Below are 21,915 nucleotides of genomic sequence, written 5' to 3' on the forward strand. Positions count from 1 at the left end.
GAAGAAATATAAAAGAAAGGTAAAAAATTTGACCAGTTTCTTACAAGTTTTTTTACTAGAATAGCTTCGGCTAATCTATTAAGATTAATATCAACGACAAAGTTTTGAAAGAACTGGTTTTTTTACAAAATGACCCAGGGTAAACTGGATATGATGATCATACAGAAAAGATGACTATAGGCTGTAAGTTTTTCGATACTAAGTCCGCTACGTAGTGCGTCTTTTTAGTCATTTAAAAGTAAGCTTCAGACAAAATTTTTTATTAAAGAAAAATCGTACCACTCTGTATACACTGGGCGACAAAATTATTACAACAAAAATTTATACCAAAATTTCACTTACTTGCAACCTTATAACTTTTGTCTGAAACATTATACGTTTTATGTAGTATATATAAATTGTAATGCGGTTTAAAAAATATTTTGAATATTGGATACGCCAGCTTATATTTACAATTATTGTAAAATCCGAATGAACTGAAAATTTTTTCTTTTCTTCAGAGATTCGGAATTTTTTTCTTTGGATTCCTGGATTTTTTAAACTAAAACCTAGAAATTAAATCGACAAACTTTCAGAGGTTGTCAGGGGGACACAAAAGATTATTTTTCGCAAATGAACCTAGGAAACGTGTCGTTACAGCGCTATGGCACACAGAGTGTTCGAAATATGTCGGAAGAATAATTGAATAACTTTGAAACGGCTGATCCAAAATAGATAATAATGTTTTAAAAAGGTTTCGAAGAGAGCTACAAAAATATGCGATGAAAGGTGGTTTTATTTAAAAAATTCAATGATCTCGATCTGACTTTAGCGACTTTTCAAACACCCTGTATATTTGTAAAAATCTCAAAAAGAATTTCGAGAAGGATCTCGGGATATATTTTTGACCCCCCTAGCAACCGTCACCTAACAACGAGCTAAATAACTATTCGCGACCGAGTACTAGGTCCTCAGTTGTGATCAGCGAGCGCTCTAAGATGGTTCTTTCTAGATTCTAGACGATTGCGAAACTATCTTACGTTTTTGAACAGTCTCATCGTGTGTATAATAAATTGACTCAAGGTAGTTTTACTCGTGGACGGTGTTGACGGTAGTTAGATCACAAGTGATCATAAAACAAAATACGCGATTCTAAATAAAATTTATACCAAAATTTCAACTAATTTAATTTTTGTTGTGATAATTTTATTGCTCAGTGTACATGCATGCGTATGTTAATTAGCCGCAATATATAACACGGTGTGATCAAGTTTCATCAAAATTAGAATTTTCGAGTTTGCAAGGTTTCATTGTGAGTTGGACGAAAGTACGGTTACAATCTAACGTAGTGTCATTTCGAATTCTGGAATTTAGTATTAATAATTATTTTAATTACCACTTGTGAAATTTTTCGACTTGTAAATACAATAAAATGAAAAATTATTAGAATCTTTACAATCAAAAAGTCTTAAATAAATCTTAAACAAATCTTAAATAAATAATCTTTTTTTTATTTTTGAAGTACGGTAGTTTTTCATTTTAATTATCATTTTCATGAATAAATTATGTAAAATTAAATAACTCTTTTTCTTTTCTTCAGAGATTCGGAATTTTTTTCTTTGGATTCCTGGATTTTTTAAACTAAAACCTAGAAGTCTGGCGTTTCTAGGCGTATACACGAAAAATCTACCACGTGTTAAAAGTGGTTACCATTAAAACAAACTCGTCACAGGTCCTCATATGTACTAGACGTGCGCAATCGATGCTATTGCATATCCCCTATTAAGCTGGACCCCAACATCGATAGTATATTTGTCCACAGATTATTTTAATACCATATACATGCGGGCAACAATTTTTTTATCTAACTATAACGATTTTAGTCGGCGGCGTACTGGGTTTTAATTAATAAAAAATTGCCTTTTTACTAAAAAGATAAAAAAAGCGTTGAGTTCAGGGGTGTGTTGTACAATTGTACAAAATAGTTATATTAATTCTTTACAAAAACTAGTGATATATATTGCTATAAAGAATTGCATTAAGTTAACAAACATAAAGTAAAATTTTACAAAATGTTATTTTAATTATAAAAAATGTAGAACAACTCAGCGCTGCCAAAGCTATATTACAATAAAATTGGTAGCGTTGAATTGTTCTAATTACATTTTTTATAATTAAAATAACATTTTGTAAAATTTTACTTTATGTTTGTCAACTTAACGCAATTCTTTATAATAATATATCACTAGTTTTTGTAAACAATTAATATAATTAATATAACTATTTTGCACAATTGTATAGTACGTCCCTGAACTGAACGCTTTTTTTTACCTTTTTATTAAAAAGGTAATTTTTTAGAGATATTCTTTTTTATATATTTTTTATATATTATATTATAGTTGAATATCATACTTGAAAATTGTCGAAATTTGTAATGACCAGGAAATCTTAAAGATAAAACGCACACAATGATGTACATTTAATAATACAATAATTCCAGAAAACTTTTTACTAGAAGTCATAGCATTACTAAATGCACGACAGGATTTCACTTCCATAATTTTTTTGTCCGCGATAGAAGAATTGCGAAGAAAAAAATTTTCTTCTTCTAGTTTGCACACATGTGGATGTGCCGAATTCGAGAATCTTCAACAAATTCATCTTTACAGGCTGTTACGCACATAAGATTGTGACGAAAGAACTTTGCTTGTGTCGATTATTGCGAAAATTTCATGTTAGATATCTATTTGCAAATTCATTACGTTAGATATCTAATTAAATAAATCTTCGATTTAAATGATGAAGAGAACTCGCAAATACAAATTGATTATAAAAATTACAAAAATTCTTTTTAAAGCGCGTATTAAATTTCGCGATTCTCTCGTTACTTTATTTCCTTCCCGACATTTCTCGACGAGACGCGACTTGTGTGTACACTCATTTAGTGATTTTAGATGACACGCATTTTGAGTTTGCAGATGTAATATTTTCCTCGAGTAAAGTTTGCGAGAACGTCATGATGTGTTAACCGTTAATTTTAACTTTACTTCCAACAATCTTTGACGATCCTGTGAGTGTATTTCGTTTCTGATTGATTTTTTTCGATAAAAAAAATATCTACACAGGAAGACATGTTCCCTTTCGTTGTCACAGTCCTTTAAAACGGGAAAGATAAAAAGGAGAGCACCCGATGGTACCGTTAGAAACCAGATCTGCTTTTCGCTGTTGACGCATCTGCACAAGGTGCGGTCCGTTAAAGACGGGCAGCGTTCAATTGCGGTAAAACTTGGGACCAAATTCGCGCAACAATGAACTTCCCGGAACTCGATGTGTGCTTCAAGCAGTCATTTTTCTATAATTAAAAATAACTTAAAAATTGTTTTGCTTACAAAGATATCTTTTATGCCTTTCAATTTTTAAACGTTCTACAATGCATATAAATGCAAAAATATTCTAAAAAGATCTTGAAAGAATTTTTAATGTGTTTTTATATTTCAGAAGCGAATGTGTCAAGAAGGACGTTTATCTTTCTGTAGTATACTGGCAGTGTATACTGGCAGATTACTGGCAGTGAAATTCGAACGCAGAGTTTGAATTAAACTTGCAAACTAAGAACTTAGGTAACAAAATTCCAAACGATTTCAGTAAAGAAAAGAAAATGCAAGAAAAAACTAACAATAAGAGACCTATTTCCACAAAAAAGGAAGGAATGTCTAAAAGTCATTTGCAGGATGTTTCTCACAAATAAACCTACCCATATTTTTGTTATTTTTTTTTTACAGATTTATCAGATTTTTTAAACATTGAAGGAGGATTTCGAAAAATATGCCATTTTCGAAAAATCTGATTATGATTTTAAAGTACATTAAAAACCATAAAATTTTTATTAGAGACTTTTTTTATATCTCTTACCGTTTCGACGGTAAGAGATATAAAAAAAAGTTTCTAATAAAAATTTTATGGTTTTTAATGTTGAATAAAATTCGCTCAGAAATATAAGAACTAAAAAAACCGATTTTTTTCAAGAGGGTGTTTCACCTCCATATGGGCACGTATAAAAAAATATGTGTCTCTTATTTTGAGCTAGACTGCAGCATATGAAAAACTTATCAAAATCGGAGTGTAACACTTGGGTAGGTTTACTTGTTAGTAAGTCCATTAAAATATCTTTAAACATTTTCTTAAATTTTCGAAATTTTTATTTCTTTTTTTCTCAATTTTTTCTGTATTTTGAAAATAGCTATTTTAGAACATACGTTCATAAGATTTTCTTTATAAAATAAGCCAAGGAATATTCTTTAAAATTTTTTGTACTTATTTAGGAACCCTGCATATCAGTCAAGGATTTATCAAAGATGACGCTGATCGAAGAGTACCTGGCTAAAAGCTCTACATGTGACAGCTCTGTCTAGCAAGTAGTGTGTTTTATTCACGAACGAGTATGCCCTTTGCAATATAAGCAGCGCAGCAGTTTGCGAGCTTTGCTTTCGCGACGTAATGACGAAGAGAAGGAAAGAGAAGGATCGACTGGACTGACGGGTCTTTGTGCCCATCCGATCTTCGAGATGAAGCGTCAGCTCGGTCCAGGAGAAATAAGAAAACGCAGAAAACGATAACGCGCAGAGAAGAAGAAGAAGAAGAAGAAGAAGGAGAAGTATAGAAAGCTCAAAAAAAAAGTCTCAAGGTCAGACCGCAAGGATTAAAGAGAGGAGATGGTTTAGATACTATACCTCTATCTTCTTTTCTCTTACTATTAGCAGCTGCTTATCTCTTACATTAGACGCACGCTAATTGTAAAATACATTATCTTCGCAAGTTAGTCTGAAGTCCGACACTCACAATGAATTCTTCTTAAGCGGTGTTATCTCTTATAAATTGAAAAACTTGTCTACTTCGACTAATGTACATGTGTAAATTTTACCTACTTTATTTTATTTTTTTTTTTTATCTTAATCTGATATAACTAATAAAATTCTTTTACTTTGTATAACTTAACATTTCTATGGAAATAACAAAAAAGTAAATAATTTGTACACATACAGAACGCGTTAGTTACTCGTACTCGACTTGAATTTTCCATACAATATTCTTGAAAATATAAATGAAAAGAATATTTCATCAAATATTATTCTGATTTATTTTATTTTTAGTATGAGTGAAGAATTATTTCTTTTTCAATTGTTTTACAAATTATGTTTTTTATTGTTATATCGCGGCCTGGATATTCAAAATATTTGTTGATAAATACATAAAGTCATCACTACATGAAACAGGAAAAAGGAAGAGTAAAATGCAAAAACATGTGCTCAATCACAGCGTTTCGAAAATTGATTTTATTAACTAAAAGAGATTCCAGTTTTTAACAATTTATGAATATAGAATCAGTGTCATAGTGTATATAGTGTTGCTGTAGCTCCTACGAGGAATACAGGCCCTTCGCAAAGTTTTGCCAGCACGTGTGATTCATAACCAACGCCTTTAGTTCAGTCCAAGTCTTGCCTTGTTCTTCGGCTTCTTTTAGAATAGTGCGTCTCCTCGTATTTGTGTCATAGTATGATAAAATAAATGATTTTTCTAAAGAAAAATAAGTTGAAAATGTAGAATAAAATTTTTTTACGAGACTTTTCGAGAAAATTGAAAATTGAAAACACATTTACACTTTTTAAAACTTGATTGATTTCTAAAGATTTTATATCATATATCATCTAATTCGTTTCGACAGAACTAATGGATAAAAAAGTAACGTTTCATTTAGTAAAAAGATTTAAAATATCTTAAGTTTTCTAAAAAAAAAAAGAGAAATAAACGAAATGTAAAAAATACATAACTTTCAATTTTTTAGTAAAGAAAATGTATCATCTTAACAATCGTTATTATTAAGATAAATTAAAAAATAAATAACGCAAGATTGAAGTTATTTAAACTAGAAAAAACATGTTATTTATTTTCCAATCTTTAAAGTTATTTTTTTTCGAAAGAGTCTCGTATAAGATAAGTTTTCTCTACATTTTCAATTCATGTTTATCTAAAGAAATATTGTATTTTTGATTGTATTATGATTTCCGACATATATACAGTTTGTTTATAGAATGATAAAATATCTTCGTTTTTTGTTACCTGAATTTTTCCAAGTTTCAAAAGTCAATCTTTAATATGTCATATACATTTTTCGTTTCGTGCATTCGCAGGATTCAGAATTTAAAATTTCTCTTACTTGGAAGTAGAACAAAAGCATGTAAAATTTGTATGCAGAACTAGGTAAATAGATAGACAGATAGAGAGAGAGGGGAAGGGAGGGAGGGAGGAAGAGAGAGAGAAAGGAAGGAAAGGGAGGGAAGGAGGGAGGGAGAGAGAGAGAGAGAGAGAGAGAGAATTATAATAAAACTAATTTATAATTAAACTAATAATTGCTAAATAAATGTGTTTATTTAAATAAATATCATAATTTCAGAAATGTAACATATATCATCCATTAATTAATTGTAATAAATGTTTATTTTTTTAAAAGCTTATATTTGATATAAAAGAAAATTTTTGTGTTATAAAAAATATAATGTTAGAGAATCCTTTTTGATTAATAACTTTATTTAATGTGTCCGTTAATAGCATTAAATTTTTTATAAATCTTGATATTATATTGTATAAATAAATAAATATATATATATATATATATATATATATATATATATATATATATCTCAGAAAAAGTATATAATTTCATTTTTCATTTTAAATTTTAAATTCTCTCGGAGATGCTCTTTTATTTTGATATAATATACCTAGTTTTTAGAGCTTTTTTTATATATATTTGATATATTTAGATTCTACTGAATTTTTCAGGAAAAATTGGTAAAATATAAGCCAAGTTCTATTAATCATTATCTATTCTATTAATATTAATTAATATTCTATTAATTATATTAATTTATTTATTAATTATTTGCTCGATATATGTTAATAATAATATTATATATTTCTAAAATATTTTTACATTTCAATTAAAATATACCTCATCTAAACTTTATTGTAAATTTTATTTTAAGATTTTATTTTAATTTAATTTATATTTATCCAGTTATAAAATATTTAAGCTTCTCATATTGAAGTTGTACAAAATTGAATTTGTTATAATATGATAGTAAAGCTTTTCGCAGAAAAGCAAAAGAGAAGAAATAGACAAAAAAGAAGTTATTTGAATTAATAAGAAAATTTCGAGCTTTCTTTAGAATGTATTTAACGTAAACAACTGATTAATGTTTCAGAAATAATACTGCAAATTTACAAACTAAATGTTCCCTAAATGTTTAATTTGAGTGTGAGCGCCAAATATCTCTGTGGATTGGCTTTACAAATGGTCAACAAAATAAACAAGTCGCATCCATCGCGGAAACCACGTTGGATTGCATCGAATTGCGATTGCATCTGAAAGCAGGCTATCGATTATTTTCGCGTAGGACGTCAGAGAATTTGAAAATTTGTAGCCATGTTTGTTAGATAACGCATATAAATGACATATTGTTGCAGAATACGTACAACTCGCAAATCGTAGCTTCTGGTGCTTTCCATATTGTAATTACGACAAGTATAGGAGATATTGATAAAAATCAAGAAAAAAAAATTTTAAAAACAAAAATTAATTATATACAAAGATAGCAAAAAAATGTAGCAAATTATTGCTTGTTAAATCTAATAATTGTCAAAAATTATGAAAATCCTATAATATTATTTAAATAACAATAATCTTAAATTCCATTCTCACACCCCATATATTTGAATAGATTTAACTTGTATCATTATATTTGATACCGCATAATATTTGTGCATTTCAGAAAATATTAAATCTAATGACGCTTGACATTTTTTCTCGTTTTATTACAAAAGTGATAATGTGTGTCAAGTAAATATAATTTAAATTCAACTGGTATATTAAAAATACGTAATATGTATCTAATATTGATGCCAAATAATTAACAATAAATAAAAATTCGATTAGCTTTTATCCCATAAAAGAATACGTTTAAAAATACATTTAACTGTTGTATTATCGTATTCAATGCCGCAGATAATATTTGCGTGCATTCCGGAAAATATTAAATCTACTGATGCGAATATCGCGCAAATATAACAGATCATATAACGAACAACTATATCGCGATACGAACGGAATCTCGACGAAGCGTCAAATTACACGTAATATTAGATAGCTCTAATTATTTTAACAATATTTTCCCCTATCTCTCTCTTTTTTTCAACCATTCTGTTCCATATCGAATTTTATAGTCGCGTTTTCGTCAAACTGACACGATTTCAGAAGCCACTACGCGTGATGATTCGTGCTAAAAAAACAACCTGTCTACCGGGGATGACCGGGATTTGGCGGAGGCGAGAATGCAACTCGGGGAGAGTGCGGATTTGCAATTCTCTCGGAAAATACATATTGCGAACTGCTGCATCACTGCCGTCTCTCATTGCGTCGATATCGTTCTGGACATTGCTGGATTGATGAGGTGAGGTGAGGTGAAGTGGGGTGAGAAAATGGGGTGGGAATCGGCGAAGCGTCTATTCACGTATCGATCATCATACCTACGGATAACCAGTAAGACCGAGGAAAAGTAGAACAAAAATGGCAGTTTGAAAGGCTGGATGAAACGACGGCTTCCTGCAAAGGCTCTTCCCATTCGTGGTACGTGTAGGGAATAAAAAAAAAAAAAAGAAAAAAGCCTTTATTAAATACCATGAAATTAGACTCTCTTGAAGAAAGTATGAAAGATATAAGTGACTGCGGCACTAATATGTCTATCGCTGTATATTATCATGTTCAAGTTTGATTTAATTAAAGATTACAGAGATATTATAGAGAGAGAGGGAAGCAAAATAGACGAGAACAGAGAATATGGGTATGTTCTCTTTTAGTAGATCTACATTTTCTCAAACCCATTTTGAATATTTATTATTCGCGACAGAAATCTAAATATATATTTGCGTATTTTGATGTTTCGCATTAATGTGCATTTTATTGCATTTTATGCAATTCTTCAAATATATTTAGATAAATTTTTAATGGAGGTTTATCCCGAATTATGAATCATGTAAAAAGATGATAGTTCGAAATTGATGGAAAATTATTTCGATTATTAATTATGAAATCAATAAAGGATAACACAGAAGGAAAAAATAATGAAGAAAAAATTGATATCAATTTATAAAAAAAGAGACAAGAGAAAAAAGCGAAAAGAAGCTGAGCTAAAGAAAACCACAAAAACGATGAGCGAAGAGAGAGAGAGAGAGAGAGAGAGAGAAACCGGCAACAAAAGAAAGAAAAAGGAGAAGCAGAAGAAGAGACGACGAGGATGAGGATGAGAAATCGAGTTGCAGCGGGATCGGTTACCAGAGTGTTTCACCGAAGGCGACGGAGCCTCTAATTTTAATAATTGGATATAGCCTCGATTCTTTCTCTCCGCGAGCGCCGAGGGGCCGCAACTGCGTGCAGCGACCGTAAATGCGTAAATAGGTACGTATAGATACGCACCTGCCCTTTTCAGCACTCTTCCCTTTCAATTCTGCTCACCTAGATACAGAGGAAAACTTCATACCTGCATCCGGCAAAAGATTTCGAATCGACGGTTGGAAGAGAGAGATCATGGCTGTGTTCCAAACCAAGTTTTCATTACCAAGTTAGGACCTGTCCTCATTGTTGTTAAATATAAAGATGACAACATGGTGGCACTAAAGTTTGGAAAACACATGGTTAGATTAGGTAGGAGTAAGATGGCGGAAAGTGTTTAGTCACGAAGAGCTTCGAAGTACGTCAATTGATTATTTATCGATTTCGATTCGAGCGGGATTAAAAAATATATCTGCAAGATGATACAAAAAGATATAAGGAATTTGTTGAGTAAGTAATTTATTAATTTTTAACGACCTTTATACAGATGCAGAACGATTTCGACGCAAAGAGTTAGGATGGTTGGTTACTTAAAGCGGAATCTTCAAAAATATTCGCGATAATTAAAGAAAATAGAAGTAAATATAGGAAAAAGTTAAGAAAATAGAGGGAAAAAAACAAAAGATTATAAAATACAGGAAAAAGATAGATATTTTGCAGAAGAAAAAAAGAAAATTATTGAGATTATTTGTAAACTTCAAGATTCAAAAGATGCGTGACGTAATATACATATAAGCTCTATCAGAAATTATAAATTGTGTAAAGAAGATTGCATTTGACATCTCCAAGTGTAAAAAATGTCTTGCAAAATAGTGTTATTGAAAAATAATTTTATTTCAATTTTATATATTATATATTGCTTTCTTTTAGCTTACATATTATTATTTATTACTCTGTTAGAATTATTATTCGTTAAGGATATTTCTTTTTAATTTAATTGTCCTTCTCTGAGGATATAAAAAATTGGTTATTTTTCTTGAACGCGATAGTTAAGTCGGTTTCTTTCAGTTGCACGTTTTACCAATTACAGTCCAATTGACTTGTCGACGTTTAATTAAGTCGTTAGTCAAGTTTAATCGACGCCCGTGGTGATTGACCTTTAAAATAAGAGTCGAATATCTTACTTTATTAAATTAGAAAATAAATTGCGCGCTCTTTAAGGGGATACCGAACTACCGACCACGTTTTAACCTAACAAAACAATATATTTGCTTAATATAAAAATTGCAATTCATGCACATAAAATAAAATAAATTTTCCCCTCTCAGAATTGCATGAAAGAATATTTGTAAACTTTTAGAAATGAGCTTAGAACCCTAGATAAAAAGTATTCGCCTGCAAAAAATGTGCTGCATAATAAATATATTGTTTTGTTAGGTTAGAACTCAGTTGATAATTCGGCATTCCCTTAACAACGATTAAAGACCACGCAAATATGTGGAACTTTCGAGATACTCCTACGAAATACAATTTCTGAGCATGTCGATAATATTAATAGTTCTAAGATGAAATTTCCATCTTCTTTATCGCTAGACTTATCTTCCTTTCCAGGTAGACTTTGAGAACGCGATATTTCTAACTAGAGAAATGTTTTTCCGATTTAATTTTAGAACTGTTGACATTTCTTTATCGTTGATACCAATAGAAATGAGAGGAAATCAAATTCTTGTCATCCGTTAATATTTTTCAGACTGCTTATTCGATAATTGTATCAATAATATTTACTGATTACAATTTGATTAAAGTTAACAGAGATAATTTCGACAAGAATAATTTTCATGCAATAAGTAGGGAATGATTTTGTTTGGGTGAAATTTGGAATCTAAATCTATTGAAAAAAAAGAACGATAATTATATATACATCATTATATCGTATTTTTATTTATGTATAAGTATTATATAAAAAAGAATTTATTAAGATATGTATATACATATGTATATATATATTTTTTTTTAATTATTTTAATAAGAAATAAAATTTAAATATAAAAAAATACAAATACTATATAAATATATATATTTTAAGATATCTTAGATTTTTTCTTTTTTTTTATTAAGAAATACAAAAATTGTTCTATTTATTCTTGTTAGTAGTCATTAAATGCTAAAAATAGTGGTATAAAGAAAAAGTTCAAGGACGCGTTTTCTTTATTCTGAATTAACTCTTGACATAAGAGAACGTATACTATATATTCGAAACACATGTGTTACACTTGAACACGTTACGAACGTGCCGCCGATAATTTATACAATTTTACACGCGAGAGGATATACATATATGTATATCCCCCGAAGACAAAAACTACTTCAGCCGCGTCCGGTACTACTAACGTATGGCGCTTGTTATTCAATTTCTGTAGGAGATTATCAAGACACAAATATAGAGAAACATTGAATCAACTGCGTAAAATACGCGTTTTCTTCTCGTCATTTGAGCAAAAATATTATATCGCGCGTATGTAAAGGCAAAGAAAATTTCAAATGCCGAATTCCGGTGCAGCAAAAACTGTAGAAATGTCTCGGCTTGGCTACGATCGTACTGACCGCAACTTATGGCAAAAACATCGGTTTTCTTCGCGCTCCCGATATGCACAAAGACATCATGTTGAAGAAAGAAATTTGATTTCTTTCAAAGGATCGTTCGCGTGTAATTTCCCGGGAAATATATACAGCACCGTTGCTTACCCAAACACATCGTTTGCCATTCGTAATCGTATTCTCGCCAGATGCACGATGTTAGAATGTCATCTCGCTTCTTTCCTGCTTTTTTAACTGCATCTCGCAACTTCCATCTCAGTCAGATAAACGCCAATTCTGGAGAAAAGCGCATGACATCTATCGCCGGTCGAGCGAAAGGACGATACGACATTTCGGGAATTTCGCACCGTCGAATTTCCACGGTTTTACGATACGGACATGGAGTGAATTCGGCGGAGGGACGAGGGGGGTTTTATCCGTGCCATTAATCGCAAAGATCCCCGGATGGCTTTATGACGTTTCCCTGCGTTATATAACGGTCCTCGATAAATGCCTCGGCGTCGCACAATATCCGAACTTCGTCGATCATCGTAAAGCTTACGGACTGCGTATATAACGGAAATTTGCTCCTATTTTCATCTCGCGCACTCTCGCCGCCACGCAAAACGCCATAACGTCGGCTTGATAGTCCATCGGGTTTGTGGGATCAACAGTTGCAGGATAATAATAATGAATTACAACACACGCACACACACACACACGCACGCACATACGTGTGTGATACATCAGATCAAATTTCTGGTGATATAAAGAACATGTTGTTTTTGATTTTCTTGTTACTCTTTTTGTTCGCGGAACTCGTTCTCGAGGAATATATAATTCTAGATCAGTGGCCTCTTTTACAACTTTGATAACATCCTTGTAATAACTTAATGAAACTTATTGAAAGCAATTTAATTATCCAATATTTTACGTTCGCGCTTTAATTATCGAAAATAACTTTATGAGGCCACTTGGCGCCGAAAAATCGTTCGTGTCGCGAGGAATCGCTGACGTAACGATTTTCTCCCGAATAAACAAAATTACATGTGTTCATTATCCGATAATTGGAACTTTCGCACGACTAGGTGCAAAAAGGCGGACGGACGATGGAGGAGAGGCGCCGACACCGATTCCGAAGTGCAATTTGCCGGTATCGGCCGTCGTAACGTCTTGCAACTTTTAAAATTAATAAATTTCGCGATGGGTAAAATACGACGCCGACAAAAGCTGGCGAAAATTACGAAAGAGAGTAGCCGCGCGCGAGCGAAAGAGAGAGAGGGCGAGAGAAAGAGAGAACGGCTATCTCCTGTTGTACATTTCGTTGAAAAAGTGAAATCCGGCTAATCTCGCAGTCGCACTCTCGTAGATGCAATTACGATTATTACCCCGCTCTTGCGCCCCACGTGGCAACGCTGATGAAGTTTTCTATTAACCCGCCGCTGCCGGCGTGAATGTCCGGCAACGTTTACCGGATCTGAATGTTTTACGGAAGTGTTTACGCGGCCGAGACGCAAGTAAATTACGGATACGCGCAAATTGAATTTAAAAATGTACCGACCGCGTCGATTGTGCAAACAGAATTACTTACATAACAAGTTAAAAACTAAAAATTTCGCACAAGCATGGAAAAATAATCTGTCGCTTTCCAAGAGAAAGACGGATATTCAAACACCTTTTTTCCTTGTAACTCGATACACAAAAATGGAATAAGTTATTTAAAAAAATTTTCACTATTAATATATATTTCAATAATTGAATGTAATAAAATGTTATTATGCCTTTTCTTGTTGAATAAAATCGATTTTTAATTCTTCGAAAAATTTTTACAGATAAATGACACTGATAAAAACTCAAAAAGGTCTCCTTGCACTTGATCCCTCATGTAAAATTGACGACTATCCCAACGTGACTTCGGGAGTGACAGAGCAGCCGAAAGAGAAATGGAAAAAGAAAAAAAGAGACAAGGAGAGTTTTCGGTGTACATATATGACTTGTATCGTCGGGACGGGAAGTGCAGCTGGTCCCTAAAGGGATTGGCCAGCTGTTGATGGAAGCTTTAGGTATGTCGGCCGTACGGCCGATCCACGGCCGTGAGAAAAAGACGGACCGGTCGATTGACTCGCTTCGCGAAGCCGAGGCCGACGAGGAAGACCTTCAGGGACGTGGAACAGGCTCCTTCCTTTCATCGAGAGCCAGCCAGCCTTATCGAGCGACGAAACGAGTGTTGCGAGAGTGCCTTCGCTTCTCAACAACGGACGAAGACGCTCGTCCGGCTTGTCTCTTGCGAAAACGTTGCGAAAATATTGTACGTGTGGCGGAAGAGAAGTATATACGATGCGTTTGTCAAAGTGTAACTTTATGTAACAGACCAGAGGTGAAAGGTGCAATCGAGGACACGCGCACGTATACATAGATCGGCGTTGATAATTTTCCACAAGCGCAGATTAAAATAATACCTCGGGATTTATTTCTTTCTTTTTTTTTTTTTTTTTTTTTTTTTATTCCATATAAAATCGAAGTAAATTTAAACTCGAACGAATTATATAAAGTTATACTTTCAAGCTGTATTAGATTTTATCAGATATGATATTTGATTTTACGTAATAATATTAACGCGCACGTTAATATAAAATATAAGATTGATGTATCAATAAATGATACAATATAGCATTTATGTTTTTGAGAAATATTTAATGTCGAGATATTTTAAAATAATTTTATTATCACACACACGCAGCAAAGTAAGGTTTGAAGTCAGCTGGATATCATTCTTTTAAGACGCGGGTCCTTCTGTTCAGCTCTTTGAGTACTAGCCATATGAAAGAAACGTGTTTTATTCAGACAGAACCCTGTTCTGAATAATTCTCATTCAGCGTTTTCGTTCTCCGATTGTGCAAGTTCTCTATCTTACGCGGTTACGGTCGCTCCGAGCGAACTTTAGCTTCCATTCGTCGCATCTTTTGAACTTTTTCAAAATGTTTGCTCGTAACGCAAAGAACAAACGTTTGGATAAATCGTTTTTGCTCTTGATGTTCTAGAATTTTAATATCTGCAAGGAATTTTTCGGAAAGCGATATTTTGCTAGAGACTTTTCTTTGTCGATGTGTGTTGTAATTGGGCGGAAACCAACCACGTCATTGTTTTACGCCTGCTGCCGACTGTTGTATTCGCTGCAAGGTTTGCTTACGTAAATCGGGAGCTAAAATGGTCGAAGTTTGCGTGACGGGAGGTCAAGTAGGCTCGATAATGCGTGTTTGTCGTTTGTAATTCGTATCGTCAACTCGCTTTTAATCCATATTCCAGGAAATGCGGTTTGAATTATATTCGTATGCGGTGTAAATTATACCCCTGTACTTTAGACATCAGTGAGAAAGTATCGAAGGACCCATTCCCAATTTTCTGCAGATATTATGTTTATAAATTCCTCCGACCGCAATCCGGAAGTGATCGTTTCTTTAAGCGGAAGTTAGATAAGTAGATACCATTACTTTTCGCAATTTAGTTTCAACTTTGTAAGTAAGCCTCACAAAGAGAGAGGTGGAATTTTATTGTCAAGTATAAAGCTCTCTAAATTATAATTTAAAACAGCCTTAAAATCTTCTGTCGTCTTGTACCATAAAATCGCGCAATCGAATCACATCGTAAAAAATTAATATTAATTCAGACGTATTTTTTCTTTTTTTTTCAGAGTTAAAAAATGAATAATTTTTACCGGCGCCAAGATGTTTTTATTAAAGCTCGACGAAAAGAGACTGGTACAGGAGATACGAATTTCGATTGCAATTTCCCGCAATTTATTCCCGGAGAAGAGGATAGAGAAGGGTATAGAGGGGAGGGGGGAGGGGAGGAAGGCATATTCTCCGTACAAGGTTCGACGTCGCGCGTTCCACGTTCCACCATTTTCTCGACACTCGCTCGTTTGTCGCACCGCGCGCACCTGTCATTGATTGCGCGCGCGCTGGAAGGTTTACTTATGTAAATGCGTCCTTAGGCGAGCTTAGGGAGCCGCGAAAGGAGTGGCCGTTGCGCGAGAAAACGCAGCCCCGAGAAGCCATAATTCCTTTCTTACCGCCTACCGCTCTGCCTCCTATCTCGGTCGCTTGTGACTGCGACTGATTACAAGTAGCGAGTTTAACGGTGTCCATAAATCTCCGGTGTACAATGTTGAGAGGCGTTAAAGACCGCGATATCGGCGTGCATGAGCTCGAAACGTTACGCTCGTTTCGATTAGGGTATCCGCCGGTTATCGGAGAAAGAACGGCTGGTTATTACGTTATATCGTCTATCGCGAACCTGCTCGTTTTGATTTGCGTTTACGACGCGATCGAAGAGGAGGGCTGGGAAGGGAGGGAAGAGACTGTCATTTCACCTGATGGCGTGCGAGGGAATGTGCTTATTAGATTTATTAATGGCAGCTTTTTCGCGACACCAACGTCATTTCTCCAGTCTAACTTTAGACTCGAGAGAACTGAGGTAAAACGAAGAACAAATTGTCTCAAAGTAAAGGTTGCAGTTAACGCAAGATTGTGATAAAAACAGAAGCATAAGACAGTTTCTACAACAAGCATATATATATATATATATATATATGAAACAAATAATAATTTTTACAGAGTCAGGTATTTTCGTTCAAAACGGAAAGATAAAAATTCGCTATATTTTCACGCCTGCACACTCGTGATATTTTTCCCAAGTGCAGAGAGGGTATGTATGCGCTTTCGAACCGTACGTAAAAACGGCGTACAAACTTCTGTACTCGACTGTTTTTCTTTCTTTCAGTACAAAAAAGAGGAAGCGCGAAGGAACGTGTAAATAAGGCGAGACGAAAAAAAGCGCCGCGAAGCAAACGCCCAGCCGTATAGGAACGACGATACATGGCCTCGCTACCAACAACGATGTTACCGCCTCATTGTTGCAGGAACGAAGAGGGACGTTTCGAGGCTCCCTTCAAATCCGCGCTACACGTGCAACAGAATAGCAGATCTGGATATCATGCGTACATTTATCAGCATTCCATTTTATTTTTTCAAATTTTTTTTTAAATGAAAAATATCAAAATTCTTTATAAGAGTGGTATTTTACAGTAAATAAAGTATTGTTGCAATATCGTGTAAAAAATCTATAACTTGACAAACACAGTTACTGAAATTAAGAAATTTTTGATTAAAGAAAAGAAGGTCGTACAATATGAAATATATATTTTTATTATATCATTCTTGTCGGATAAAGAGTCTTAACTTTCGACGATATTTTACGCTTAGGTCGGGCTACAGTGAGACGATCAACGATGAGACGCTTCTCCCTACATGACAAAAAAAAAAAAAAAAAATGCACGTGTCTTCCCCACGAGTTCTCATCCCCAAAAGAAGTTGATTCAGAGTATGCCGAACGCATCACGAGCTATCCCGCTTACCTACCTACCTACCAGAATTTCTCTCGGCAACCAAGTGCGTTCCTTCAACAAAGGAAGGTGATAAACGGAAAAAGATGAGAGACAGAGAGAGAGAGAGAGAGAGAAAGAGAGAGAGAATAGGAGAGTACAATGACCTACCGCGCAACGGCGACGATAAACGGCATCAGGGCCGTAGGAACCGCAGTGCGCTGGGACTATTTCAGGCAGTATTGTTGCTCACAGAGGTCAATCCCCGGGATCTTACACAGAACGGGCGGTCGATGGTCGGGAACATCTGTCAGGTCCAGGAAGAAGAGGCACGAACGAGGCGGGGATAAAATGCGGGAGGTGAGAGAAAAGGCACCCACGCTTTTTCAAACCGACGTTGTCGAAGCCGAATTCGTTTTATACGAAAGAATCGTGGCGCACAGCTGCGGCGTTTTGATAGGCTTTCTGGGATTTCACGATGCACCTTGTATACATAGGTAGATATAGATAGATAGGTAGATAGGTGGATGGATAGGTAGTACGTTTGAAATATCCCCATCCACGTAAAGGCCATTGTCGTCTCTCGTAGACTTGAGTAAATATACGTGTCGTATGTAATACACGTAGATCGCACGGGAAAATCCCGTCGACCTAGATATTCGATTTTCCATACGTACAAAACGTACAAAACGAATCTTTGTAAGCGAAATTCTATATTTTTCAAGGACATTATTCTTTCTAATCAGTTAATTAATGAAACAAAAAATCTTAATTTAAAAAAGCATAAAGAGAAAATGTTTGCGATAAAACATATTTATCATAAACTGTCACCCGCTTTTTAAATTTGTTATTAATTTGTATTGAGATTTTTCTTTTTTATATAATATATATTATGTATTTTAAAACAAGACTATGTATTAATATATTGTTAGGAGTAAAAATATCAAAGTAGTATATATATTTTTAAGTATACTTTTCAGTTTTTTTTAAATATCCACTATTTTTGCTTTACAAAATAATTTTTGTTTCTATTTTCATAAATAGTGTTCAAACAAATAACCATTTGCCTACCATATATATTACCGGTTTTATTATATTACATATTCTTTATTTTTTTAAAAAATTTTATTATAATATTCATTACATAATTAATATATTATTACACAATTTACATTATTATATAAATTTGACTTTAAAAGATTATATAGTTATATGAAAGAATTTTCTATCTATAATAAGAACATTTATAGAATCAGCATGCACACGTATAGAATTCATATAAAAAAAAAAAAAATATATATATATATATATATATACGCATAAAAAATAAACATAAAACGATAAATAAAATCTAAATTTATATATATATATATATATATATATATATATACGCATAAAAAATAAACATAAAACGATAAATAAAATCTAAATTTTATTGCGAATGAGAAGTGATTTAAAGTAGATTTAAATGATTCAGATAATCTTTAGTAGAAACGATTAGTAAGAACAATGAATATATATAAAGTGGAATATCTACATCGGAACTTTTTATGATAAAATAATCACTGCCTTACAAGGCCATTACAGAAATAAATATTCCAAGAGATAGTAATTGGCAGATTTTTATAATTGAACTGAATAATTCCGACCAATCTGTAATTCAAATATTTTATACGATAGATGCAATGAGACATAAATATTGCTGCTAATTACGCGTAAAATAGAGTACATATAACTATGAATGATTTATTTATAAACGCACTTATGATAAGTGTACGTTAACTAATGATCGTATATCTGACTTGACAGGAAAGTGGTTTCGTCATTCCGACGATGATTCATCCATCAGCGTGGACATTTGCAAAAATGCAATTCGCCAAACGAAGCGCTCACCTTTAAAGTTCTCGAGAGAAGTCATTGAACCTTTGTACAGCAGGCGCAAACCCATTAAAGACTGGCCGCTTACGCGGGTGTAATAACGCGGGTCATACTACGAAAGGGTTCGAGGTAAAAAAGTGTAAGGGTCGCTGAGGTGTTATTGAAAAAAAAAAAAAAAAAAATTGCATCGAACCTTGACAGAGAGTCTCGCTCAGTATACTGTGGGGAAAAAGATGAATTTAATTCCCTTGTATGAGAGCCGAGTGTCTCGCGTCGCTTATCTGGTTAAAGAATAATATATACAACTACGTTTGCATTAGCATTAAAATACACACATATGCACACGTTTTATTGTTAGACTTGTCATATAGAAATTTCAATTTTCTTTTTTTGTGTACGGAATTTTATAAATTTAAGAAACAGTGAGTGATAATTATTTTCAAAATGACAGAAAAAATTATTAAACATGAATAATTAATGAGTTTAATGCGTACAACATTTTATTTCTGAGACTTCTATTACCGATAAATGGTGATTAACTTATCAATAATATTTGTGCAGTACTCCGTTAATATAAATAGAATTATCAACTTCTTTGACATATGGAAAGGAAGATTAGATGATTAAATATAACGAATTATACGGTTAGAAATTTCACGGACAATTCTGCCAATTGAATTAATCGCACGAATTAAATTAATCAGAGTTTAATCAAAGTGTAATCTTAAGTACACAATATTTACATACAATAATTAAATTATAAAGTTTTTAATAAATTTAATGTCTTTCTTTGATCTCTTTCTTCTTGAGGACGACGATAGACACGCAAAAATTTATTATTATAAATAAATATAATATTATTCAATTGAGATATTATATTCAAATGAAACGTGATGTTTATATTGTATGTATACATATAAGTGAACAATAAAAAAGAGTGTGAGAGTTACATATAAATATTATAACATTTCTTGAAATGTATATGATAAGAGACTGTAAATAAATAAAATAGTCACTGTATTGTAATTTCAAAGATGAATTTTAAACGTCATATTTATATATTAGTATAAGGTATATTATAATTATATATTGTAAATATATATGTATATGTATATTACAATAGTATATCCTTGTTGAAAAAGATCACAATTCTAACTTTCGGGACAGAAGTCTGCGGTGAAGGTTCTCTATTGCTCGGTCATTGGCCGCAGGGCCAACACTTATTGTTAGTCATGGAAAGAAGAAGAAAGAAAAGTGCGACTGGGTACAAACAGATCTCTGCCTGGTGATTTGTCAAGTGAGAAATTGCTACCTGTATCAGGAAACTTTTGCTAATCGGTCAATGACCCAAATACTCACTGGACACGGTGCTCTCAACCTTGCAACTTATATAAATAGATCTAAGCGACAGGCCGAATTGTAAATGTTGGAAAAATCAAGCCTCCTGCCATCTAGGAATGTCCTCTCTTTATGGATGCAGGACTTTCTTACCTGCATCAGGTCAATTTGCAAACGTGGGGTTAATGACCAAATACTCACTGGACGTGATGCTCTCAACCTCGCAACTTATATAAGTTGGACCTAAGCGACAGGCCGAATTGCCGATGTTGGAAAATCGCTGGAAAAAACAAGCTTCCTGCCATCTAAGAATGTTTAACGTATGCTAGAACTAGCTGTCTGATATAGGATTTTGCTTTTTTTGGAACCTTCTATCTGGAATCTCAACAGATAAACGGTCTCTCAGTTGGGACCGTTTTCTAGCTTAATGTTCTCTCTTTAATGTAATGTAAAGTAATATATTAGTAATTTCGACATCTTTAATAATTTTCAGTAAAAATTTCTCTATTAAACCCTCATAATAATGTTCGGCATAAATAATATTAATGCACGATACTCGGCCTAATCGTTAAGAATATGAAAGGAAAACCGACTGCAGGCACATTTTAATGATGAAGGTTCGAACATTTCAGTTTCGTTAGAAAGATTCTAAAGTCCAAGAGTGGAGATTGACAGGTACGATCGAGCCTTAACGACTATCACCCATTACCTTTCCATACGTCAGCCGCTCATAAATCATAAACAGACGCGTTGAAAGTGTGTGTCGTGCGATCGCTAAGTTAATACATAGATGGAATTTTATATGTACGTTTAGACAAAATGGTGAAAGGATGTGTACTTTCGAAGAAAGCTCATAAGCGAGATTAACACATATAGATGAGTACATACATCCGAGATATATATCGCTAACAAGAAATTAAACAACAAATATTATTTTATTTAATTTTTTCGACAATTATAATTTTTGTTAATGGCAATCACGCGTGACTGTCGCGTCGGAGAAAAGAAGGCCGTAAATCGCGCGCGATCTCTTGGAATCTCGGAGAACGGGACGGTGACTTAAGCAAAGTTCGGCGGGAGAGAATGCACCGGGCGTGTTCCTTTCGCGAGTACACGCGCGGATCGTGCGCCAAGATAAGGCGAGTCGCGTGCCGATCGCTTCCGTGTTTTGTACCGTTATTTAAGCGTGTGCGCGTGGAGAAACGCGCGTTACGCGTTTGTACATATACGAAGGAGCCGGGCTCTCTATCCGACCTGGCTTTCCATCTCCTTTTCCTTTTAGCGTGCGAGACTGGACTCTTGACGGTCGTCTCCTGGTCAGCGCCCTTCGTTTTCGCTATTTCAGCCGTAGAGTTGATTTTCTCGACGAACAAAA

General features: G+C 33.5%; 1 protein-coding gene and 2 long non-coding RNA genes across 3 annotated transcripts in view; 2 read left to right on the plus strand and 1 right to left on the minus strand.

Annotated features, from left to right (window-relative positions):
- LOC140669755 (uncharacterized) overlaps positions 1–14,378 on the plus strand; it is a 54,356-nt gene extending 39,978 nt beyond the window's left edge. The window contains exon 4 of the long non-coding RNA XR_012047397.1: positions 13,774–14,378. This is a non-coding gene — a long non-coding RNA (uncharacterized lncRNA). The remainder of the gene's footprint in view (positions 1–13,773) is intronic.
- The window catches only part of LOC140669652 (protein gustavus-like), a 151,358-nt gene that overhangs the window by 67,751 nt on the left and 61,692 nt on the right, over positions 1–21,915 (minus strand). The window lies entirely within an intron of this gene.
- LOC140669763 (uncharacterized) lies at positions 185–5,522 on the plus strand. The gene is made up of 4 exons (XR_012047401.1): positions 185–1,062; positions 3,478–3,599; positions 4,006–4,112; positions 4,302–5,522. It is a non-coding gene; the product is annotated as an uncharacterized lncRNA (long non-coding RNA).

Source organism: Anoplolepis gracilipes, chromosome 1 (genome assembly GCF_047496725.1).
Source record: "Anoplolepis gracilipes chromosome 1, ASM4749672v1, whole genome shotgun sequence".
In the NCBI taxonomy this organism is placed as follows: domain Eukaryota; kingdom Metazoa; phylum Arthropoda; class Insecta; order Hymenoptera; family Formicidae; genus Anoplolepis; species Anoplolepis gracilipes.